The following is a 27,677-nucleotide window of genomic DNA, read 5'->3' as shown; positions in this document are numbered from 1 at the left end:
TAAAACCCTTTTTGAACACTGAATTGCGATTATTCTCAAAAGAGAAAACATCAGCAACTCTTTCTTCTCCCCCAAAACATTTTTAGAGGCAAGAACACCTAGGATTCCATATTTAAGGCTAATATTCAAACCCTATTCATCAAAAAAAGGCATTTTTTACACTTTCTATTTTACTTATTAAATGATTGCATCAAAATTACTTGGTATTTCAATGTTTCTTGGTGGTTTAATTCAAACTAGGCTTGAGGGTTTTGGTTGGTCAAACTCTTGCATTGTTTTTTTCTTATTTTTAATGATTTATTCATGGTTTAAATAGTGGATTGTGGACTGAATTGGTGTCTCGTGGTAATGGTAAAATTGGGAATTTGGTTCTTCACAATATTTATGTATTTTGTATGATGTTATTGACATTAACCTCAACCCATATTGTTAATTTGACATTAAACAAGGATTCTACGTAGTTTTAACTTACCTTTTGAGGTTTTTGGAATTCCCTTAGGGGCTATGGTTTTGGATTTTAAACGGAACATGAAGTCAAATTGATTAAATGGCTATGGTTTGGCATAATTGAAATAGCTTGGAAGTCTATTGGTATGTCGATACCAAATTGGAAATTCCTTAATGAAAGACTCCATTGTTATTGGTTAATGGTATGTGAAAACTATTTTAATTTAGGCTTAAAAGAAATTGTGTAGCTCACCAAGAAAGAGCAGTCCCGGGGAGGGGGGAACACTGAAAACCACGTTTACTAACATTGGGGGTCTTGTCCTGGAATGTGGATAACTATTGTGTGCTTGCTTCACGCAGTAGTATGTAGTTATTTTATTTGGACGGTATTGTCTTGGTGACTTTAACCAATTCTCTTATCCATGCGGCTAACATGGGTTGGGACCCTTCTGAAAGGGAGAGCCAGATCCATATAGCCTATGGGTGCCTTAAGGTCAGAACAAGCAACATAGTTTAAGATTAATTCTTTAAACGATTATGTTTCCTTTCCCTGGACCTTATCACAACATCCTAAATATATGTATGATGGTGGCGCATATGATTTATGTCTGATTTAGGTAAATATATATTTCAGCCATGTGTTTCATTAGTGATTTTGATGCATGTATATTTTATTTCTTTTCTAGGGTTACATGCTAGTACTCAACGTACTGACCATTCCCGGATGCTACATCATTTCATGATGTAGGTTCCGAGGGCTTTTCTTGTGACCTTGTGCACATTAGGTGGTTTGATATCATGGTCGGTCAGCTGTAAAGTGGTGAGCCCTTCATCTTTCGGAAGGCCTGGTCTCTCTTTCAGTTTCATTTATTGTTCTAGTACTTTTGAATTTCCTTTTTCATAGTCGGGGATATGTCTTGACTTAGTTGGTACTCCTTGGATTAGTGGCTTTAGTGGAGAGTATCGGAATATTATCATGAATTTTGTTTTTGACTATCACATTTCTATTATCATTTTTATTGTCTTCCACTAGTTATTATTATTTTTTATTTTATTTATTTTTTTATTTTTATTATTATTATTATTATTATTATTATTATTATGATTACTATTATTATTATTATGTCTATTATTATTACTATTATTATTATTATTATTGTGCTCTTGAGTTAAGATTAAAGGGGTCATCTTCCGCCTTGTTAGCTTGGGATGCCCGTCACGGTCAGGCCCTGATTCGGATCGTGACAGGTCGCAATACATTGCTTAGGTTCGAGATGTATTACTTAACTGGTCTCGTGATAATACAAAAACAACAAGGGAGGCATGAAACACACACCAAAATCAGTGCACAAGTTCAAGAAATCAAGGACCTCTTTGGTGACCACTCTCGAATTCAAGGACAACAACAAGAACACAAGATAATAAGGTGTTTAACATCTATTGCAGCAATAACCCAAACTATATTAACCACAATAAAAATAAATAACAACAAGACTACAACAACAAGAAGTCACGGGTTACATTAACAATGACAAGAATCCGATGGAAACAACAAGATACAAGATAGATAGCTAGAAAAGTGAGGGTATAATCTTAAGAACCCAAGAATTTGGTGGACTCTTGGACCTTTAACACTGCACACAACAAACACTTAACTCCTACGTTGATACAAGAGAGACTTTACCTCCTTTAAACATCAACGTATAAACCAATAATGCAACACAAGTGATATCCACACTTGTTTCCCTCATTTCAATTTTGGTGGCTTTTCCAAGCCCTAAACTAAGATGTTACACTCTCCATAGAGAGAATAAAGATGTTAAAAAATGTGTCTTACAATATCATTCAACAACTAATGAGAAAAGACCTAAAATATTCTATTTATATTCTATTACAAGACAAGAGAAAATGACAATAATGCCCTTAAAGGGAGGGGCAGCTATGGAGTGCATTTGGACCCAATGAAGTGACAAAATGCCCTTAATTAAGATGACCAAACCATAACCCATTAAGTGTTGTCCAAAAACGTGAGTACTCAATTTTTCTATGCTCCAAACAATCTTCCACACACGGCCTTGCTTGTGCTCAAAATGGGTTTTCCTTGCATATTCTTGTGCCCTCGGGATGACCAAGTCTTGAGCCTTTAAGTGAGGGCCTCCAATCATGTCTTCAAAAATTAGGGTGGCCATTTTACTTGTAACATCCTCCCCTTCTTGAAAAGGATTCAACCTCGTATACAAACCTTACAAGAACAAAGAGAAGACAAACAAGCACCACATCCTCATGATATGAGGGTTAGAGTTAGTACAATAAACAACATCAACATGCCAAAGAGGTAAACTATTGAGATATAACCACACATCCTTTGTTTTAATCAAGAGGAACATAGTAAAATGTTACAAAGGAGTTGGCTAAGGGAATCACCAAGAGGTAAGGAAGCCACCATGGTCGTAATGGCATCACTAGATACAAAAGGTAAGATCAACTTTATCCTAGAAACCATAAGACACAATTTCTTCCCTCTACCCATGATATCAAACATGCTCCCAAGAGTCCCACAAGATACTTCAAGCTGTCCAACCCTACAAGGTGAAAAGAAGCCTTGAACATCCTTGGACTCTTCCACAAATAAGAATACAACTTGGCATCCACAAGTTGCGGTTCACATAACTTAAGTACAAGTGTGTCAAACATGGATGCATGTATATAAGCAACACCCCAAAGAGGCAATGACACATTTTCTCTAGGGCACTCGAGTAAACACAACCCATCATTAACATCAAAGGGGTCACAATTTAAGTCATCATAAATATTAAGTAAGTCATCCTCACATTTATCAAGCAAGGGTGGGGCGTCATGCAAAGGATCACAATGGAACTCATTTTTCAAGGAATAGGCACAATTCGAGTTTACCAAGAAATCAACCAAACCAAGGTTACCTTCACCCGATTAATTATTCCTTCCCAAGACTACACATTCCCTACCCTTAAGAATACTCTCATTTTCTAAGAAGAGATTTCCATCTTGAGAAGGAATGTTGTCACACCATAGTGGGTTATATCCCTCAAGACAAGATATACTATCATCCTCACCACTAGGTTCATTAGGAGTGATTGTACCACCTTCAAACAAGATATTATGTCTAAAGAGAGTGGGATCTATCCCGCCGATAGATTTAGAACTCTCACTCTCTAAGGGATCATTTCCAAGTTTCAAAATGGTTTCAAACGCATGATCATCCCTTTGATCCAAGAAAACATAATAATATTCCAAGAACAAGCTTCGGGTTCACTCCTAACAATGTCAAGAGTATCACTACGGGAAGGCTCATGCAACTCCTTAGGCAAACCACTAACCACACCCACTTGGCTAATACTAGCCACATCACGATATTCCAAATTCATAGGAATGTAGGGGAGAGCATTTTTACCTTGTAGATCACATGAGCTACGGACTTTATCTTGACGTATGTCTGGGAAGCCCACTTTCTTCCTTGAAACTCTCATATGATCCAACATTTCATTTATCACTTCCCATTGACAGGCCATGGCTTCAAGTTTAGCCAAAATAGCACTTGTGGCGTCATTGCCCAAGGTTTGAGGTTGAAGTTGCAGGTTTCATTGTAATTGTTCCTAAAACAAAACAAACTTTCAAAAAATAATTAGTTCACAAAATTCTCACCACACTCTCACATATTTTGATCGTCTCACACTTGGTTTCACAAGTATTGCAAATCAACTTGTAGTTCGTGATGAGTCGAGGGATGAGTCTACTCCTTGGTCGGAATGGATTCTTTGCTTAAAGACTCAAAAAATTAATGTTCGAACTTGAACCAAGAAATACTACTATTCAAAAACAATAAAAGCACAAAAATAATGCTAACACAAAGAAACATATTCGAAAACTAATTTACAACTTAGTAGGTATTTACTAGTTTTCAATTAGTAAAACAAGCAAAAAATTAAAAACTAATGGAAACAAAGAAGAGAAACTAAGAATTCCCAAATTTTTTAGCCTCTTTGATGATGTGGACAACAACTATTGGTCATTGGAAATGTTGTTGAAGTTGAAGAAATTTGTTCCAAGAATTAAGTTGTTCAATTTCACACTTTTGATGAAGAAGTTTCGGCTATGTGTGTAGGAATACAAGGTTTTAGATCCTTTTTTCAAGAATCAAAAGCTTTTCACCTACTTACACTCTTTTGGTAAGACAACCTTTTTGGATGTTTTGTCCCCTTTCCCCTTTTGGACAATCTTGAAAAAGTATCTTACTCCTTTTTAGTAACTAAACTTTTGAATGTCTTTTGTTCTTTTACTATTTTGGTGATGTCTTTAAAGTGTTTCCAAGATAAACACAAAATCTCACTCTTCTTTTCTCTTTTCAAGATCAAACAACACCTCTCTTGAAGATACTTCTTCAACACAACATGAAGGACAAGAAGAACAACAACAACAAGAAGCCGCCCAACAACCTTCAACAACAACGTAAAACTTAGCTCAAGAACTTGGTTTTAGTCCCAATAAGTGTTAAAGAGAAAGAAAACCAATACTAGAAACAACAAAGACAAGAAAAACACACCTAGATCTAGACAAAAATCTCGGCCAAACACAATAATAGCAATAAGAACACTTCGGCCAAGACACAAAAATGGACAGATTTGCATCTTTTTGAAATTTTCAGTTTTCAACACTTTTCTTGAATTTTTAACTAATAAGCCCAAGATTTATCTTGTGGGAACAAGATCAAGCCATGATTTGATACCATATAATACAATAACAGCAATGGAGGCATGAAATGCATTCCAAAATCAGTCCACAAGTTCAAGAAATCGAGGACCTCTTTGGTGACCACTCTCGAATTCAAGGACAACAACAAGAACACAAGATAATAAGGTGTTTAACACCTATTGCAGCCAACAACCCAAACTATATTAACCATAATAAAAATGAAGAACAACAAGACTACAACAACAAGAAGTCATGGGTTACATTAACAATGACAAGAATCCAATGGAAATAACAAGATACAAGATAGATAGCTAGACAAGCGAGGGTATAATCTTAAGAACCTAAGAATTTGGTGGACTCTTGAACCCTTAACACTACACACAACAAACACCTAACTCCTACGTTGATACAAGAGGGACTTTACCTCCTCTAAACACCAACGTATCAAGCCAACAATGCAACACAAGTGATATCCATACTTGTTGCCCTCATTTCGATTTTGGTGGCTTTTTCAAGCCCTAAACTAAGATGTTACACTCTCCATAGAAAGAAGAAAGATGTTCCAAAATATGTATTACAATATCATTCAATAACTAATGAGAAAAGACCTAAAATATTCTATTTATATTCAATAACAAGACGAGAAAATGACAACAATGCCCTTAAAAGGGAGGGACGATCATGGAGTGCATTTGGATCCAATGAAGTGATCAAAATGCCCTTAATGAAGATGACCAAACTGTGACCCATTAAGTGTTGTCCAAAAATATGAGTCTTTAAGTTTTCAATTCTCCAAACAATCTTCCACACACGGCCTTGCTTATGCTCAAAACGGGTCTTCCTTGCATATTCTTGTGTCCTCGGGGTGACCAAGTCTTGAGCCTTTAAGTGATGGCCTCCAATCATGTCTTCAAAAATTTGGGTGGCCATTTTACTTGTATCACATGATGTATCGCGACTCTAAGTGATGTATCGTGATCCTAAATAATGTATCGTTGCCCTAAGTGAAATCCAAAATTTTGTAATTACTTTGTAAGGATAGAATTTAAGTAAATATGGTAAGTAAAGGTGTAGATATATGTTATTTGTCCTTAATTTTATGGTATATATTGGTTTCTTTCTCTAAAAGTTAGCATGATTCCATTTTTATTTAATATCCCAATACATACATTTCGTGTTTTCTTTTTCTAAATTTGAGGAAAAAAAGTAAAATATTGGTTTCTTAGTCTATAAGCTAGCATCCTTCCTTTTTTATTTAATATCCTATAAATACATTTCTTGGTTTCTCTTTCTAAATTTGAAGAAAAAAGTAAAAATAAGGTTTTGTCTTTTGTGTTTTTATTTAATAAACATTTCAATGCAGCCACCCTATCGAAGATGGAGAATTATTATGCACAAATGCAATGATATTACTCCCCATTATTGTTGGGCAACAAAAGCATATTCTACTACAAAAATATGTATGTTTTCAATACAAACTTCAAACTCAGTTCAAGAACATTCAAGAACTGCAATGAAATTCAACACCTTCAAACACAAGTTCAAATGTGTATTTATCAAATATTAATAAATGAAGATGAAAAAGAAATTTAAGAACCAAGTCCACCGACTTCACGGTGTGTTCTTAAGGAATTTATTCCCCTCAAGTACCCGAGGTTATGGAATCTTTAATTTCCTCCCAAGATAAAATGGTTCACTTTTTGAAAGTAGCGGTATCTCAAACTTTAAGAAACTTTGAACGAACTCAACAGTTTGATGATCACAAGAGAGTTTAAAAGAAGAAGAAAAATGTTTTGAACTCTAAAAAAATTGTCTTTACCTAAGCAAAAAATTAGGTATTTATATCTTTACCTAAGTAAAAATTATTCTTTTCAGCCATGAACACGTCCTGGTTTCATGAGAGCATAAAGAATAGGCCTTTACTAACATTATCCTTGAAGCAACTTTCACTTATCCCTCACATAGGTGATTTCTAAACATTTAATCCTATAGGTTAAACTATTTGATCAAATCAGACAAATTTAGATAACCATTAAAAAGCTTCACACCATAAGTCTTATCCTTGTTTTCTAAATATTGTCAACATTATGAGAATAGGTTGAGTATATTGACAATGTTGAACTGTTAGTCACAACTTTGTTTGATCTCCTTGAACCTAGCTCTTAGGATCTCCAATCTTCTAGGTAGAGTTATCGCTATGCTGACTTGTCCTAGGTTGTAAACCCATTCCCTTTGATGTTCTCTCAACTCTCTCTAGCTAGGCCTTTTTTAAGTGGAACTGACACATTATCCTTTAACTTTACATAATCAACAAAAATAATTCCACTAGAGAGTAATTCTCTAACGGTATTATGTCTCCATCGTTATTTATCATGCTCCCTGTCCTACCTATTGTCGCTTGGATATCACAGTGTATACATACTGTTTCAATGGTTTGGGCCAATAAAAAATATCTTTCATGAAATTTCGGAGCCATTCAGCTTCTTCATCGGCTTTATCTAATGTGATAAATTTAGATTCTATTATAGAGTCGGCAATACATGTCTGTTTGAACGATTTTCAAGAGACTGCTCCTCCACCTAGTAAATACATATTCACTCGTGGATTTTACTTTATACAATTCGGTGATCCAATTTGCATCACTATATCCTTCAATTTCTGTTGGATATTTATTAAAATACAAAGCATAGTTTTAAATGTATTTAAGATACCCCAAAACTTTATTTGATCTCCTTGAACCTAGCTCTTAGGGTCTCTAGTCTGCTAGGTAGAGTTACCGCCATGCTGACTTGTCTTAAGTCATAAACTCATTCCCTTCGATGTTCTCTCAACTCTCTCTCTAAATAGGCCTTTTATTAGTGGATCCGACACATTATTCTTTGACTTCACATAATCAATAGTGGTAATTCCACTAGAGAATAATTCTCTAAAGGTATTATGTATCCCATCTTATATGACGAGATTTGTCATTATACATCATGCTCCCAGTCCTACCTATCGTCTCTTGGCTATCACACTGTATACATACTGGTGCCAATGGTTTGAGCCAATAAGAAATATCTTCCAAGAAATTTCAAAGCCATTCAGCTTCTTCATCAGTTTAATCTAATGCGATAAATTCAAATTCCATTATAGAGTAGGCAATACATGTATGTTTGAATGGTTTTCAAAAGACTGCTCCTCCACCTAAAGTAAATACACATCCACTCGTGGATTTTACTTCATACGATCCGGTGATCCAATTTGCATCACTATATCCTTCAATTACCGTTGGATATTTATTACATTGCTAAGCATAGTCTTGAGTGTATTTAAGATACCCCAAAACTCTTTTCATTTTCATCCAATGAGTTTTATTAAGATTACTCATATAGCAACTCAATTTACTAATACCACATGCTATGTCTGGCCGTGTATAGTTCGTGATATACATTAAACATCCCAACACTCCTGCATAGTCCAACTGTGAGTCACTCCTACCTTCATTCTTTTAAAGTGCAAAGCTCACATCTAATGGAGTCTTGGGAATACCGAAATCCAAATACTTGAACTTGTCAAGTACCTTTTTAATGTAATGAAACTATGACAACACCAACCCCCCTGTGGAGTTTTATGGATTCTTATTCCTAAAATCACATTCAAAAATCCAAGGTCTTTATATCAAACTTGCTCTCAAGCATTCATTTCATAGTATTTATGTAGAAATGTCTCTACTGATGATCAACATATCATCCACATACAAACAAATGATGATCTTGTGATTTGGAGTGTCTTTAATGTAAACACTTTTATCACATTCGTTTATCTTAAACCTATTTAAAGTTTGGTCAAACTTTGCATGCCACTGTTTGGGTGCTTGTTTTAGTCCATAAAGTGACTTAACTAGTTTGCACACCTTTTTTTCTTTACCAGGAACTACAAAACCCATGGGTTGTTCCATGTAAATTTCCTCCTCCAATTCTCTATTTAGTAATCCTATTTTCACATCCATTTGATAGATTTCAAGACAATATACTGCCGCCAAGGAAACTAACATTTGAATTAACGTTATCCTAGTTATAGGCGAGTACGTATCAAAATAATCAAGGTCTTCCTTCTATTTGAAATCGTTTACTGCAAGTCTTGCTTTGTATTTGTCAACATACCATCCGCGTTCATTTTCCTTTTAAAGATCCATTTAGAACCTAAAAGTTTATTTCGTGGAGAAAGATCAACCAGCTCTCAAGTATGCTTACTCAAGATTGAATCAATCTCACTATTGACTGGCTCTTTCTAAAAGGATGAGTGTAAAGACGCCATCACTTCTTTAAATGTTTGAGGCTCATTTAACGTTCTTTGATGTGTACTACGTCTTGGATTCTCATCATTATATACATCCTCGCTTTGTTCATCTCGAGGTCGTTTAGACCCCCCACTAGACCACTAGACTATTCATGTCTAGTTTTATACGAATAAATGTCATCAAAGAACTCAACATTATCTGATTCAATTACTATATTTTCATTGATATCCGGATGTTCGGATTTATGAACCAAAAACCGACATGTATTACTACTTTTAGCATATCCTATGAACACGCATTTCACTATCTTAGGTCCTATCTTCACCCTTTTTGACATAGAAACTTGAACTTTCGCTAGACACTCCTACACTTTGAAATATTTTAAGTTGGGTTTCCTTCCTTTGCATTTTTTATATGAAATTGATAGTGTCTTACTATGGGAAACTCTATTGAGTATTCGGTTAGCTGTAAGGATAGCTTCCCCCATAAGTTTTGTGGTAAACCTGAACTTATAAGTAAGGCATTCATCATTTTCTTTAAGGTTCAGTTCTTTCTTTCCGCAATCCCATTAGATTGAGGTGAACATAGGGCAGTAGTTTGATGGACAATTCCATTCTCTACACATATTTCTATAGATTTTTGTACCCACCGGAACAATAATTTTAAGGAATTTATTCACCTCAAGTACCCCAGGTTATGGGATCTTTCCTCCAAGGATAAAATGGTTCACTTTCTGAAAGTAGTGGTACCTCAAATTTTCAGAAACTTCGAACACACTCAATAGTTTGATGATCACAAGAGAGTATTTAAGAAGAAGAATGTCTCAACTCTAAAAATTTATCTTTACCTGATGAAAAATTCAGGTATCTATAGCCATCAAGATGTTGCTTCATGAAGAGAAGCAATAGTTCAGAAAGGTACACTCCTTCATAAAGGTGCAACTCTTCAAAAAAGTCACAAACATTGGAAAGGTCATAACCATTCAATCCGAACAGGTGCCTATTCAAATTGCATCATTTCTCTTAATTTATTTCTGCAAAAAGCACCACCTTTTCATTTTTCATTCACACCTCCTAATAACCCAACATCTACTTCATTGCATAGTAATAAAGGTATATTTGAAGTTGGAAGAATTGGAGATAAAAAACTAATTTATTCCGCGATGATATCTGCACGGCTCATGCCTGATTTATACATTCATCATCATGTATGCTTAAAGTTTTTTATACAATGTGGAAAGATCATGCGTCAAGGTGCAACGACAAAGCTAGTGAAATGACAAATGTAATGAAGGAAATGGCCGGAAAGGGCTACTCATTTGAAGGAACTAAAGTTGTGTTATTGGTGAACGTTATAAGGGAGGATTCTTCCTTCTTTGATATGATAGTAGACAAGAGTAAAAGAGAACCCCCTGATACGACTATCTAAATAAGGTCAACTATCAACTAACCTTCTACCCTAATAAGTTCATGTCCTCGGTTAGCTGAAGAAAAAGTATGTTACTTTTTTTGGTTTGCTCCAGCATTTGTCTTACCTTCATGTATATAATCATATCATATTAGTATGAAGTACATTTTTCATGTTCTGTGATGTAAAACTTACGCTGTCTGATCTCATTAACTGACTCACATACATTTTCTTATTGTGTCTTCGCGCTGGCAATACAAAGGCCGATGAACCGGAGAAGATATTTGCTAGCTGCTTTTAGAAATCCTTGATCTCAATATCTTTGAAATGTCTTTATGAAGTTCTTCCACATATGAAAACATGATTCCTTTCAGAGTTTTATGTACTCCAAAAAGTGATATGATGCATCAATCTTTGGTTTTTTTATACTACAAACAATGTATTAGTTGTTTGATAACATCTTTATGCCTATTTACTCACATCACATTAGTGGTATTTGTTGTGCATTACTAGCATTATTACTCACATTAGTTAGGTAAAATGTGGAAATAAATTATCTTGTAACTCATATAACCCATGACTCTTTATTCTATATAATTAACAATAATTATGTTAGTAACTCTTGTAACATCTAATCAATGGTGGAGTCAGAATTTTTATTAAAGGGTTTCAGGAGTAAACATATGAACTAGACAAAGGAGGTTCAACGTCAACTATATATACATAAAAGATAATTATAATCATATATAAATAGTATAATTTTCCGTCGAAGGGGTTAACCCTAAGCTAAAGGTGCCTCCGCCCCTGCATTTAACCTATTCATCTACCTATATTATTGCCCCTTATTCATCCTATTCAGTACATGGAAGAATTTTTCGTCTATAAATAGTGTTGCTTCTTCTTTTTGTGTTGAAGAAGGAAACAAAAATGATGTGTGAAGAAAAAATTATATTGTGTAATAGTGAAAGGAGAGAGTTGAGACAAAAAAAATATTTAAGTTTGCAACTACATTCACTATATAAAAGAGAGTAATTATATTAGTGAAACAAAGAAAAATATTTTAAGTCTGTAACTATATTCACTATACAATAGAAACTAACTATATATTGAAGGAAGGTGTTCTTTTGATGGAGCGTTGGACTCTTCAACCAATTTAGAGTTGCTTGAGTTGTACATCGTGATGGATTGTTGTATCATGGAGGGAACAAGTTAAGAGTTGATATAAGTGTTGGTTTCAATTGGTGTAAATAAAAAATGGAGGGATACAACCTTTCGAGAAAAAGATACACTATTTTGAAAAAGGGGTGACTGTTTGGATGGTTGTGACTATTCGAAAAAGACATACTATTTCGAATGGACAGACATGACTATTCCAAAATGATACACCTTTTTAATGAACCATTGCCTCCTTTCCGAAGGGGCACTTCATGGCTATATAAACCTATATTTTTTTCACAGGTTGAATACGAATTTTTCTGCAATTGAAAAAACATTTCTTTGCTTCTAAAATACTCTGTGTGATCATCTCCCGTTGAGTGAGTTTGAAGAAAACTAGAACGATTGAGGTACCACCACTTTCTGGTTGTGAAGCCATTTTAACCTGGGAGAAAAATTCTGCAACCTCGGGTACGTGAGGGGAATTATTTTCTTAAGGACACTTCGCGAATTCGAAGGACTTGGCTTATTCTATTTCATCTTTTTTTTTCTTAATAAAATAACAAATTTCTTTGATAGGTCATTTTTTATCTTGTGATGAAGGTGTTGGAAAACTTCATAAGTGTTCTTGAAAACTCTTGAACTTGTGTTGAAGTTTAGTAAACTAACATATAAATTTTGTGTACCTGAAACAACAATCTTAAGGAAATAATTTCGTAATTTGCATTGTTTGGTTTCTGGAGATTAAAGTTTTAAGTTTTCTATTTCGTTTGAACTTAACAAGTAATTTAAAAAAATAAAATCTTCATCACAATTTAAAAAGTCATTCGGTTAACGATTGAAAGTCATAAAAACTTCATCGTTAAACTAGAAACAAAGGGTATTTAAAGTTGTTACAACTTTATAAGTAGTATTTCGATATACTAAAGTTGACTGTCTTTTTGTGACAGGAAAATGACTACTGACAGTCATGTGAATGATGCTTGGACGAGTGTGGAAGCAACTAATATTGCCACAACGAGTCATACGAGTGCTCCGTAAGCAATGGCACCAGAGGAGAAACTCAAAAAATTCACGGGTGTTGATTTTAAAAGGTAGCAATAGAAGATGTTCTTCTACCGTACAACGATGTGTCTTTAAAGATTGATTTACATCTGAAGAAGCTCCAGAGTTGCCCGAAGAAACTTCAAAACAGGAGCGATTTGTCGTTATGGATGCGTGGAAACATTCTAATTTCCTATGCAGGAATTATATTCTAAGTGGCCTCCAAGATGACCTATACAACGTGTATAATATAATGAAGAAGTCAAAAGAGTTGTGGGGTGTGCTAGAAAGAAAATACAAGACTGAGGATACTGGAAGCAAGAAGTTCTTTGTTGCAAGATTTCTAGAGTATAAAATGATTGATAGCAAGTCGGTTGTATCTCAAGTACAGGAACTACAAGTTATCATCCACGATCTCCTTATGGAAGGTATGAGTTTGGTAAATACCTTATTTGAACATGTTAAAAATATTCTTAATGTCCATATAAACTTTATTGTAGGTTTGGTTGTGAACGAGGCGTTTCAAGTCGCAGCAATAATAGAGAAGTTGCCACATATGTGGGAGGACTTCAAGAACTACTTGAAACATAAATGAAAGGAGATGACAGTTAAAGGTCTCAAAGTGATACTGCGCATTGAAGAAGACAACAAAGCCACAGAAAAAAGTTCGAAAGGAAATTCTACAATGAATGGAGCAAGCATTGTAGAAGAAGACCACAACAACTCAAAAAAATGAAAGAAAGCTGGACAAGAAAGCAATCAACCTAAGAAGATATTCAAGGGGAAATGCTTTAATTGTGGCAAGAATGGCCACAAGTCAATAGATTGTGATGCCCCAAAGAGAGGCAAAAAGAAGGACCAAGCAAATATAGTTGAATCCCAAGAAAGAAATGGACGATTTGTATGTCATGCTGTCTGAATGCAACTTGGTAGGAAATTCTCGAGAATGATGGATAGATTCCGGTTCCACCCGACACATTTGTATAAATAAGGAGTTGCTTATTGTATTTGCTCTGACTCAAGGCGGAGATAAGATCTAAATGGCAAACTCCGCAACTGTAAAAGTTGAAGGAACAGGAAAGGTCTGCCTAAAAATGATATCAGGCAAAGTGTTGACTTTGAACAATGTCCTATATGTACTGCAGATATGGAAGAACTTGATTTTTGTATCACTTCATGATAAAAATGGATACAAATGTGAATTTATTTCCAAAAATATTGTACTTAGTAAAGTAAAAGTATACGTAGGACACTTGCTTGAGTCTAATGATTTGTGGCATGAACGAGTAGGACATGTTAATTATAAAACATTGTGAAAACTAATTAACTTAGAAATTTTGCAAAACATTGAGTGCAATAAATCAAAATGTCAAACGTGTGTGGAATTAAAGTATGTTAAGCATCCGTATAAGTCTGTTGAAAGGAATTTCAATCCCTTAGACTTCATCCACTCTGACATTTGTGATATGAAGTCAACACCATCTCGTGGTGAAAAAAAGTATTTTATAACTTTTATTGACGATTGCACTAGATATTGTTATGTTTATTTGCTAAACAGTAAGGATGAATCAATAGATGGGTTTAGCCAATATAAAACAGAAGTTGAAAATCAGTTAGAGAAAAAAATCAAAATGATAAGAAGTGATAGGGATGGAGAATATGAATCTCCTATTGCGGAAATATGTGTAGAGAATGAAATTGTCCATCAAACTACTGCCCCGTATTCACCTCAATCTAATGAAATTACGGAAAGGAAAAATCGAACCTTATAAAAAATGATGATTACTTATATGTTCAGGTTTATCGCAAAACTTGAGGGGGGAATCTATCTTTACAGCTAATCGAATACTCAATAGAGTGCCCCATAGTAAGACACAAATAATTTCATATGAAAAATGGAAATAAACGAGATGCAACTTGAAATATTTTAGAGTGTGGAGGTGTCTAGCCAAGTTCCAAGTTCCTATGCCTAAAAGGGTAAAAATAGGGCCTAAAACAGTGGACTGTGTATTCATAGGATATGCTAAAAGTAGTAAAACTTGTCGGTTTTTGATTCATAAATCTGAACACCTGGATATCAATGAAAATACGGTAGTTGAATCAAATAATGTTGAATTCTCTGAACATATTTATACGTATAAAACTAGACATGAACAGTCTAGTGGGGGGTCTAAATGACCTCGAGATGAACTAAGTGAAGATGTACATAATGATGAGAATCCATGACGTAGTACACGTCAAAGAATTTCAACTTCGTTTGGATCAAATTTTGTAACATTTTTCTTAGAAAATGAGCCTCAAACATTTAAAGAAGTGGTGTTGTCATCAGACTCATCTTTCTAAAAAGAGGCAGTCAATAGTGAGATTTATTTAATCTTAAGCAACCATATGTGGGAGCTAGTTGATCTTCCTCTAGGAAATAAACCTTTAGGTTTTAAATGGATCTTCAAAAGAAAAATAAAGCAGATGGTACTATTGACAAAAACAAGGCAAGACTTATAGTAAAAGGCTTCAAACAGAAAGAAGGTCTTGATTACTTTGATACATACTCACCAGTAATAAGGATAACGTTAATTAGGATGTTAATTGCCTTGGCGGCGATATATGGTCTTGAAATCAATCAAATGAATATGAAAGCAGCATTCCTAAATGGAGAATTGGAAGAAATAATTTGCATGGAACAACCCAAAGGTTTTGTGGTTCCTGGTAAAGAAAAAAAGGCGTACAAACTGGTTAAGTCACTCAATGGACTAAAACAAGCACCTGAACAGTGATATGCAAATTTTGACCAGACCATGTTGGCAAACGTGTTCAAAATAAATGAATGTGATAAATGTGCTTACAATAAAAATACTTCAAATCACCAGGTCATTGTTTTTTTACAAGTAGATGATATGTTGATGATCAATAGAGACATTTATGATATAAATGCTACAAAATGAATGCTTGAGAGCAAGGTTGATATGAAAGACCTTACGGTTGCAGATGTGATCATAGGAATAAGAATCTATAGAACTCCACAAGGGTTGGCATTGTCACAGTCTCATTACATCAAAAAGGTACTTGACAAATTCAAATATTTGGAATTTGGCATTGCCAAGACTCCATTGGAAATAAGCTTTCCATTTCAAAAGAATGAAGGTAAAAGTGAATCACAGTTGGAGTACGCAAGAGTGTTGGGATTTTTAATGTATATAACGAATTGTACACGATCAGACATAGCATTTTTTATTAGTAAATTGAGTGGGTACATGAGTAATCCCAATAAAACTCATTGTATGGCAATGAAAAGAGTTTTGGATTATCTTAAATACACTCAAGACTATGCTTTGCATTATAATAAATATCCCGCGATACTTGAAGGATATAGTGATACAAACTGGATCACCATATCGAATGAAGTAAAATCCACTAGTGATATATATTTACTATAGGTGGAGGAGCAGTCTCTTGAAAATCATCCAAACAGACATGTATTGCTCGATCTACATTGAAATCAAAATTTATCACATTAGATAAAGCCGGTGAAGAAGCAGAATGGCTTCAAAATTTCTTGGAAGATATTCTTTATTGGCCCAAACCTGTGGCACCAGTATGTATACACTGTGATAGCCAAGCGGCGATAGGTAGGGCAGGGAGCATGATGTACATTGGTAAATATCATCATATAAGATGGAGACATAATACCGTTAGAAAACTTTTCTCTAGTGGAATTATCACTATTGACTATGTGAAGCCAAAGGATAATGTGTCGGATCCACTTACAAAAGGCTTATCTAGAGAAGGAGTTGAGAAAACATCCAAGGGAATGGGTTTATAGCCTAGGACTCAACCTGGCGGTAACTCTACCTAGCAGACTGGAGATCCCAAGAGCTTGGCTCAAGGATGTCAAACAAAGTTGTGTCTGACAGGTTCAAAATTGCCAATATACCTAACCCATTCTCATGATGTAGATAATGCTTAGTAAATAAGGATAAGACTGATGGTGTGATGTCTTTTAATGATTATCTAAATTTGGAAGATTTGACCAAATAGTTTAATCTATAGGATTGAGCATTTACAGTTCACCTATGTGAGGGCGAAGTGGAATCCGCTTCAAGGAGAATGTTAGTAAAGGCCTATTTTCTAAGCTCTCATGAGACCGGGACGTGTTCATGGCTAAAACAAACAAAACCATGAGAAACATAAACTGTAAAAGGTTGGTTGTATGAAATATGCTGTCTAGGTGTACACTAAAGCCCGATGGTTCAAAGATATTACATCTACCAATTGACCGAGTGCATTCGATGCATGTTCACAATGGAAAGTTCAAAGGAAAACCCATTTATCCAGATACAATCAATCTTTGATTGATGATCACATACTTGTACGTAAAGTTTTACAAAGAATAGTCATTCCCCCTTCATATGGGGGATTGTTGGGTTCAATTGGTGTGAATGAAAAATGGAGGGACACAACCCTTCGAGAAAAAGACACACTATTTTGAAAAAGGGGTGATTGTTTGGATGGTTATGACTATTCGGAAAAGACATACTGTTTTGAATGGACAGACATGACTATTTCAAAATGATACACCTTTCCAATGAACCATTGCCTCCTTTCTAAAGGGGCACTTCATGGTTATATAAACCTGTATTTTTTCCACAAGTTGAATATAAATTTCTCTGCACTTGAAAAAATATTTTCTTGCTTCAAAAATACTTTGTGTGATCATCTACCATCGAGTGAGTTCGAAGAAAACCAGAATGTTTGAGGTACCACTACTTTTTGGTTGTGAAGCCATTTTATTCTGGGAGGAAAATTTCGCAACCTCAGGTACTTGAGGGGAATTATTTCCTTATGGACACTTCATGGATTCGAAGGACTTGGCTTATTCTGTTTCATCTTTTTTTCTTAATAAAATAGCACACTTCTTTGATAGGTCATTTCTTAACTTGTGTTGAAGGTGTTGAAAACTTCTTAAGTGTTCTTGAAAAGTCTTGAACTTGTGTTGAAATTTAGTGAACTAACATACAAATTTTGTGTACCTGGAACAATAATAAGAAATTTATAAAAATTGATATATGATAGGAAAAAGCACCCTTGAAACGAAGAAGATAGTTGGGCTCTTTGATCTCCAAGTGGAACCTTAAAGCTTTAGGTGTCAATATATATGTTTGAGCCTCCTCGAACTCGACTCCTAATTCTTGGATCCACCATTATTATCAAAGTGGTTGTTGTCGAATACCTTGGATTTGATAGCCTCTGGCGCGGTGGTGGAAATTCTGATGGATGAAACCATCATTATGGGAAACAATGGTGAATAGTGTCTTTGACGACCCAAACCAGGGCCTGGCCATGATGGATATCTCAAGCCCACCATGGACTGGAGTCCACCCCCATTGCCTAACCTCATGAGGACAGTGACAATAATAATGAAAATGCAGCAGCCAACTCAAAATAGATTAAACAGATAAATAGATACTCTATGAAAGCTAAGAGTACATCAATATCCAACCAACCCATATCTTTCCACAAAAGCCTCTAAAGGGCAGCCTGGTACACTAAAGCTACCACTATGTATGGTGTTCAGGGAAGGGCCCCACTACAAGGGTGTATCGTATGCAGCCTTACCTTTCATTTATGCCAGAGGCTGTTTCCAAAGGTTTTAACCTGTGACCTCCTGGTCATATAGAACCAACTTTACCAATTACTCCAAGGATCCCCTTCAAGAAAAATCATCGTCTGTGGGGATCAAACCCACGACCACGTGGTTAAAGGCCATGTGCTCTACCACTAAGCTAAGACGACTTTACAAGAAAAGAGGGATGCAACACGAGGACTTCCCAGGGGGTCACCCATCCTAGTACTACTCTTTCCCAAGTATGCTTAACTTCTGTAACACCCCGTATTTTGGGCTAGAATGAAAACCATCATTTCAATGCGTAGATGATCCAAAAGCAAAAAATCCTATGCAAATATGGCATGTTAATCATTTTAGTAGTGTGGGGAATTGAATGATTTTTCTGTCGACATAATATTCATCCAAAATAGACACTCAGTGAAGAAGTTATGGTTAATTTAAGTCCTATTCGTAAAACACCATCATTCCTATCCTTGGCGCATCGCGGAGAGGGTTTAAATGAAGATGGTCAATTTTCAGTGAGAATCCACGATGGTGGCACGTCGCGGAGTGGGCCAAATTCCCATTCATCAATTTCCAGTGAGCCACCGCGATAGTGGTACGTCACGGTGGCCCATCAGATCGGGTTCCAAGTTTAAATTTTTCCAATTTCGTTCAGAAGTTAACAAGGGTAGTTTGGACTCTTTTTCAAGTTTCTTAAAATGTCCAAACAGGAGATTTAAACCTCTACAAGCATAATATACGACATTCTCAAGATTTTCCTCAAAACAAAAACCCTAGTTCATATACTTCTCCACCAAGAAACTCAAGATTCAACCGTGGGTTTTAAATTAATCAAAGATTTGGAATCCCCAAATTGTAGGCTTCAACGATCAACCATTATTCTTCATAATCGAGGTACGCGGGGTTTTTCTAAAATCTCATGGGTATAGAAATCATGATTTTAAGAAAGGGGTTTTTGAATTTATGAATACATTCATCTTTTAGAAGCTTTGATAATATTGTTTTGGTCTTTAGGCCTTCCCCCAAATTGATTTGAATTGTATATATGTACGTATGCATTGAAAACTGTGAATTGTCAATCGAGAGTTTTATGTGTATTGTTATATCCCCGACTCTAGAGTAAAGTAATTTTAGCTTATACCAGAGCGTATATAGTGGTTCACAGACTTAGAGTAGTGGCTTCAATCTAAGGGGGAGATGATAGAACGAGTAACCAAGTCAAGTTTTCAGATGATAATAGATGTGCCAGTAAGTTGTGGAATTGGCCGTGAGAAAGAATGATGCACAATCTATTCTTATTTCAACAGTTTACTTCAGTTATTCTGATACATACTCACGCTTTATGTCCAACTTCATGATCATAGCTCGTGTTCAGGCATATGATAAGGAATCATGTACCCTCCTAGTTCCTACTATGATGAGTTCCCAGTTTGTTTAGCAGTCAGAATCCCTTTCCGTAAGTTATGAATTCCAAAAATTCAGATCATGAAGTTCATGACTCTTGTGCACAGTTGATGCTCTAAACGATCAGTGAAAATTCAGATTTATATCAGGTACATCCTCATATTAGATCTCTTCAATGAGTCCATGCCGTGAGTGCTCTATTCCTCACGCCTCAGTAGGGTATCAAGTTATGCTTACTACTCCCCTGTAATGCCCCGAAATATCATCCCGAGATGCCACACGGTGCCCAAGGCTACACGTAGCCTCAAGCTAACCCTTTAAGCCAAAACACTACCCTTGGGTTCCAACACAACAACATACACGCTATGCTAAGGATATATATATAAGTACATATCATATCACATCGCACATGGCATGGAATATCGTTAGACTGTACATATATGGAATGTCTATAGACAAACCAACCCAACAATACACTAGTCTGACATAGCCACTATACAGCAAAATCAACGAGCCATTGGGACAAACCCCCAACTGACTCAACAGACCAAAGGGATCACAAAACAACAATACCAAGCTCATTGCAACTTCAATATCAACAAGGTATCAATGCATTGAACCATAACCGACTCGACATTTGGACAAGGATATGAAGACTCAATACATAATATTTTCAACAATTTAACTCATCAAAACCATCCGGAAAATACCAAGCTCATTGCAACTTCAATATCAACATTTCTCAATTTTTCATCCAACTCTCATTTAAAGGTACTTGAGACATCAACCCATAGGAGGGATATAGAATTTCCAATATCAATTATAAATTCATAATAAGGAAATAGTGGAATGATAGTATAAATCATGGCTTAACAATTAAATCATCATACTCTCATAATCAAATACTTTTTGGACATAATTCCATCTCAACATCATACACATATCGGATGACATAATCCCATAACTTGTGGACAATAATATAAGATATAAAACCATATTTCCAATTCATGGTAAAACATGTAAACTCTCAGGTCAATGTAATTCAACAAAAATATCGGGCACAAGATCGAAAGGATAATCTTGTTCAAAGCCCCACATACCTAAAAATGGAAGATGAATATGAACTTCCGACTCCGGAACTTTATTCACGAAAATAAAGGGTGCTTCTCGAAGCCCTTAACATGATCAACTCGAATCCCAAATCAATTTGAAATTTCTACGATTCAATCAAAAGACATAGAAGGATGAAATTTGGAGTAGTAGGGTTGGGGTTTGAGCCTTAGAAATTTTGAAGAAAAATGAGCTATTGAATGCTCTTAATGGACCTAAATCCATGATTTACCCGGATGGATTGGAGTGGGAATGATCAAAATACCCTTAAAAATCAAATAATATCAAATCTGTCCTTTGGTGGACTATTTTGATAGGTTGAAGTAGATCGACCATAACTTTTTGCTCCGATGGCCAAATTGGATGAAACCAATTTCATTGGAAAGAGAACTTTCAGAGCTTTCTGTTGATATATAGTCGCTCATCCAGAGCATTATGTACAAAGAGTTATGATCATTTGAAGTTGACCCTAAAATTCGTCTGGCCTCAGTATTTTTTTCCTTTCCTGCACATTTACTGGTCACTACTATTCACGGTTAGATCGGAATGATCATAACTCATCGCTCGAGTGTCCGTTTTGGATGATCCACATATAGTTGGAAAGCTTATTCGATGATCTACGCGATAACGGGTCGCATATCCAGAAATTCCACACATTAAAAGTATTAATCACGATAAAGAACAGAATTCAACACATTTTCGTCCGAGATCTTAACGCAAAATTTTTCCGGGGCATCACATCATCTTCCCCTTGGAAACATTCATCCTCGAATGTTGATAGGTAGGTCAAGAATGCTATGAAAATGAGTATATAGAGAAAAATCATCTTGCCCAAGAATATACTCCATTCTAGATTTTTTTGGATATCGTAGAAAACACACAAGCCAAGATAACCGTAGCAATAAGGATTAAATCAAAAGAGAACGATACCTTTGACATGCTCAGGCTTCGTAGGAAAGAGGTGGGGATATTTGGCACGCATATCCGCTTCGGCTTCCCAAGTAGCACTCTCCACGGATTGATTTCGCCAAAGAACTTTAACCAAAGGAACTTCCTTGTTTCTTAGCCTACGAACTTGAAAGTCAAAAACCTCAACCGGAATCTCTTCATATGAAAGACTATCTTGAATACCCGAGCTTTCAGAAGGATCAATCACAACAGAATCACCAATAGACTTCTTAAGCATAGAAACATGAAAAATCGGATGGACGTTAGATAACTCCGCGGGCAATTCAACCTTATACGCTACCTTCCCAATGCGATCCACAATCTTATAGGGACCAATGTAATGGGGACTTAGTTTCCCTTTCTTCCCAAATCTCTTCACCTCTTTCATGGGTGAAACTTTCAAGTACACTAAATCACCAACATCAAATTCAAGGTCTTTCCTCCTTACATCTGCGTATGATTTTTGATGACTTTGGATGGTTTTCAACCTTTTCCGAATTAACTTAACCTTCTCCATGGCCTCGAACACCGCATCTGGTCCAGTTGCGGCAGCCTCACCAACTTCAAACCAACCAATGGGTGATCTACACCTTCTACCATACAAAGCTTCAAACGGGGCCATTCCAATAGTAGCATGAAAACTCTTATTGTAAGCAAACTCAATTAATGTTAAGTGCTCATCCCAACTACCTTTAAAATCAAGCACACAAGCTCTCAACATATCTTTTAAAGTCTGAATGCTTCGCTCGGCCTGACCATCTATTTGCGGATGGAAAGCAGAACTTAAACGAATTTGGGTACCGAGACCCTTCTGGACAGATTTCCAAAACTGAGAGGTAAACTGAGTACCTCTGCCAGAAATAATAGCCAAAGGGATTCCATGAAGTCTGATGAGTTCCCGAATATATATTCTAGCATAATCTTCAGTTGTATACGATGAATGCACAGGCAAGAAATGAGCTGATTTCGTCAGCCGATCTATGACAACCCAAATCGAATCATGATGGTGACGAGAAGGAGGCAAACCAACTATGAAGTCCATATTCACTTCTTCCCACTTCTAAGTAAGAATGCTAAACTCTTGCATCACGCCACTGGGCCTTTGATGCTCTATTTTAACCTGTTGACACATGGAACACTTCACCACAAATTCTGCTATGTTCCTCTTCATACCGTTCCACCAATAGATTTCCCGCAAATCATGGTACATCTTGGTAGCACCAGGATGGATGAAGTATCGCCTACCATGCGCTTCTGCCATAATTCTCTGCTTCAAATTATCAATATCAGGAACACATAAACTTTCTCCGAGTCACAAAACACCATCTCCCCCTTGGGAGAAAACCTCCACCTTTTGGTCTTTAACTGACTCTTTTAACCTGACCAAGGTAGGATCTCTGTCTTGCTTCGTCTTCACTTCCGAAACTAAAGAGGATTCGGAACCACTTTGCACTCCTATACTACCCTCAGCATCACCAAACAACCTAACCCCCAATCTAGCCAAACGATGTACCTCACGGGTTAACTCCTTCTTGCCAATCTCCACATGTGCTACGCAACCCATGGACTTCCAACTAAGGGCATCTGCTACTACATTGGCCCTTTCCGGATTATATAGCACGCTCATATCATAATATTTCAATAGTTCTAACAATCGTCTCTGCCTAAGATTCAACTCCTTTTGGGTGAATACATGTTGCAAGCTCTTATGGTCCGTGAAGACGTCGACATGGACACCATACAAATAATGTCTTCAGATTTTCAAAGCAAAAACCACGGCAACTAATTCAAGGTCATGGGTAGGATAATTCTTCTCGTGAGGCTTTAGCTGCCTGGAAGCATAAACTATAACCTTGCCCTTTTGCATCAATACACAACCCAAACCGACTCTAAAAGCATCGCAATACACCACAAACCCATCAACACCGTCAGGCAAAGTCAACACAGGGGCTGAAGTGAGTCGAGTTTTCAAATTCTAAAAACTCTTCATGCAAGATTCGGACCACAGGAACTTCACTTTCTTTTGGGTCAAACGGGTCATAGGAGATGCAATAGACGAAAACCCTTCAAAAAAATGACGATAATAACCAGCTAGACCCAAGAAACTTTGGATATCAGAAGGATAAATAGGTCTAGGCCAACTCTTTATAGCCTCTATCTTTTAAGGATCAACTCTGGTACCTTCGGAAGAAACAACATGACCCAAGAAGGCTACAGAGTTCAGCCAGAACTCACACTTACTGAACTTAGCATACAACCAATGAGTTCGAAGATTTTCCAACACGATTCGAAGAGGATCCGTATGATCACCCTTACTTCGGGAGTAAATAAGAATATCATCAAGGAACACTATTACAAATAAATCCAGATATGGCCGGAATACACGGTTCATAAGATCAATGAAAGTCGATGGAGCATTAGTTAACCCAAAAGACATCACTAGAAATTCTAAATGACCGTAACGGGTTCGGAAGGCTATCTTGGGGATATCACATTCCCTAACCTTAAGTTGGTGATAATCGGATCTGAGGTCTATCTTCGAAAAGTAGCTCGCACCTTGCAATTGATCAAATAAATCATCAATTCGAGGAAGCGGATATTTATTCTTGATAGTAACCCTAATAAGCTGCTGGTAATCAATACACATCCAGAAAGAACCATCTTTCTTACGCACAAATAGGATAGGTGCACCCCACGGGGAAACACTAGGTCTGACAAAGCTTTTGCCTAAAAGATCTTTTAATTGCTCCTTTAACTCTTTAAGTTCCGAGGGAGCCATGCAATACGGAGGAATGGAAATAGGATGAGTATCGAGAAAAAGGTCAATCCCAAACTCTATCTCTCTATCAAGAGGTAATATCAAGAAACTCATTAACAACATTAATTGACTGAATGTTCAGGGTTTCAGACTTAGTGTCTTTAACCCGAACCAAATGGTGGATGCAACCCTTGGAAATCAACTTCTTAGCTTTGAGATAGGATATGAAACGACCCTTAGGAATCACAGAACTCCCGGACCATTCGAGGATAGATTCATCAAGAAACTGAAACTTGACCATACGGGCACGACAATCAATAGATGCATAGCATGAGTGAAGCCAATCCATACCCAGAATGATATCAAAGTCAACCATATCTAGCTCAATCAAATCAGCATACATAACCCGATGAAAGATAGTAATGGGACATTTCTTATACACCCGCTTAGCAATGACAGACTCTCCTACCGAAGTAGAAACCAAAATAGGATTAGAAATTAGTTCAGGATCCGTTTCAAAATTTACAGCAACCAGAGGTGTCACATAAGAAAAACTCGAACCGGGGTCCATCAACACATAGACATCAAAATAGAAAACACGGAGCATACCAGTGACAACATCGGGAGATTTCTTTTACTCCTGATGAGGTAGTATAGCATAGAAACGATTCTGGCATTGACCGCCAGCAGTACTAGATGAAGCACCCTGAGGAGGAACTAGACAGGTTGCGGGAGGCGGGGCACTGGTAGCCTGACTCTGGGGACGGGTATCACGACTCTGTTGTCTGGCATACGGGCAGTCTCTAAGTATGCGGCCCAACTTGTCACAACAAAAACAGCCCCGCTGCTCCATATAACACTCCCCAAAATGGTCTTTACCACACTTAGCACACGAAGAAGGATAAGGCTGGTTGCTTACACTGTCCTAAGACCTGGAGAGTACCGACCTATTCCCGAGCTCCTGCCTGCCCCGATATATGGGAGCACTAGCTGAGAAAGGCACAGGTATAAATGGATGTCTCTGAAACTGAGGGCGACTCCCTCTGGAGAATCTAGTCTGACCAGACACCTGTTGCTCCGATCTGACTCTCTTAATCCCTCTTACTCTTTCTCTTTCCTTTATCTTGTCTGACTCAATCTGTTGGGCGTGCATCATTAACCTAGGAAGATCAATCTCCCTGTTGATCATAGCAGGTCTATATTCTTTCACCACATAACTCGACACCCCAGTTAGAAACTTGCTCATACTAGTCCTCGAGTCAGCCATCGTATTGGGAGCGTACTTCGATAGCTGATTAAACTTAAGACAATACTCCTTAACTGACATGGAGCCTTGTCTAAAATTCATAAACTCCTCTATTTTATCTTTCCATTACTCAAGAGGAAAGAATCTATCCAAGAAAGCATCTTGGAACAATTGCCAAGTCACCGGAGTGGTATCTTCCTCTCTACCCTTATTCCACATCTGCACCCAGTCATAGGCAACATCCTTCAACCGATAAGAAGCCAGCTTCACACTTTCTTCCTCGGTCACGTGCATAATCTGTGTAATTTTCTTCATTTCATCAACATACATCTGCGGGTCCTCACCTGCTCTTGACCCATGAAACTCTGGCGGATTCATCCGCATAAAGTCACGAATTTGTGCTGTTGCCGAATTATTTTCCTGCGGAGGTAAAGCATTAGCCTGAGTATTAGTAGTAAATGCCTGGGCTAGCGTCTAAAAAGCTGCCCAAAATTCAGCATGGGATACCATCTCATGTAACGGATCAACGGGTTGAGGTTGGTTGTTGTTTCTGCGAGCTCGACGTGGAGGCATTTTCTGTCATAAGAACGCATGAATTAACAGCAGAAGGAAACAATTGTAAGCATGATAGACTCTTGCAGAAAGAAAGAAACGACTTTTCCTAGAACTCCCCGCAGCTTCTTGATCATAGGTGTGGCGCACTATACATCGATGCTCAAGACTCTACATAACGCAGCTTGTCAGACTCCCTAGGACTCTTCACAACCTTAGGATCTGATTCCAAGTTGGTAACGCCCCGAAATATCATCCCGAGACGCCACACGGTGCCTAAGGCAACACGTAGCCTCAAACTAACCCTTTAAGCCAAAACACTACCCTTGGGTTCCAACACAACAACATACACGCTAAGCTAAGGATATATATATAAGTACATATCATATCACATCGCACATGGCACGGAATATCATTAGACTATACATATATGGAATGTCTATACACAAACAAACCCAACAATACACTAGTCTGACATAGCCTCTATACAGCAAAATCAACGAGCCATTGGGACAAACCCCCAACTGACTCAACAAACCAAAGGGATCACAAAACAACAGCACCAAAACTAGTAACTTGGTCCTCGAACCATGAGGACTCTCCACTGAAGGAACGTAGATGCGGCACTCGAATATCACTGTCGTGGCTGCGGTTGAGTACCTGAACCTGCATCATGGTAAGAATGTAGCCCATAGAGAAATATATGGGTCAGTACAAGATACGTACTGAGTATATGGGGGCGCATGCAAAATATAAATAATATCATAAATTTTGTAAAAACGTACATACGGACCATAATGACACACCTGTCTTGAGTGACATTGAATCATGCAACTCATAACATCTTAGATAAGAAATGTAGGAGAAAAACCTCATAAATCATTATAGATCATCATAGGCAACTTAACTTACCACATCAACACTCGGAGTGACTCGGTATTTCAATAAACATGACTCTTATGAACAGGGG

General features: G+C 36.9%; 1 non-coding gene across 1 annotated transcript; it reads right to left on the bottom strand.

Moving 5' to 3' along the window:
* Positions 1-18,781: 18,781 nt before the first annotated feature.
* Positions 18,782-18,853, bottom strand: TRNAK-UUU. Its single transcript has one exon. It is a non-coding gene; the product is annotated as a tRNA-Lys (tRNA).
* Positions 18,854-27,677: the final 8,824 nt, after the last annotated feature.

Source organism: Capsicum annuum, chromosome 6, assembly GCF_002878395.1.
Source record: "Capsicum annuum cultivar UCD-10X-F1 chromosome 6, UCD10Xv1.1, whole genome shotgun sequence".
Classification (NCBI taxonomy): domain Eukaryota; kingdom Viridiplantae; phylum Streptophyta; class Magnoliopsida; order Solanales; family Solanaceae; genus Capsicum; species Capsicum annuum.
This window is presented reverse-complemented; position numbering and strand designations above follow the sequence as displayed.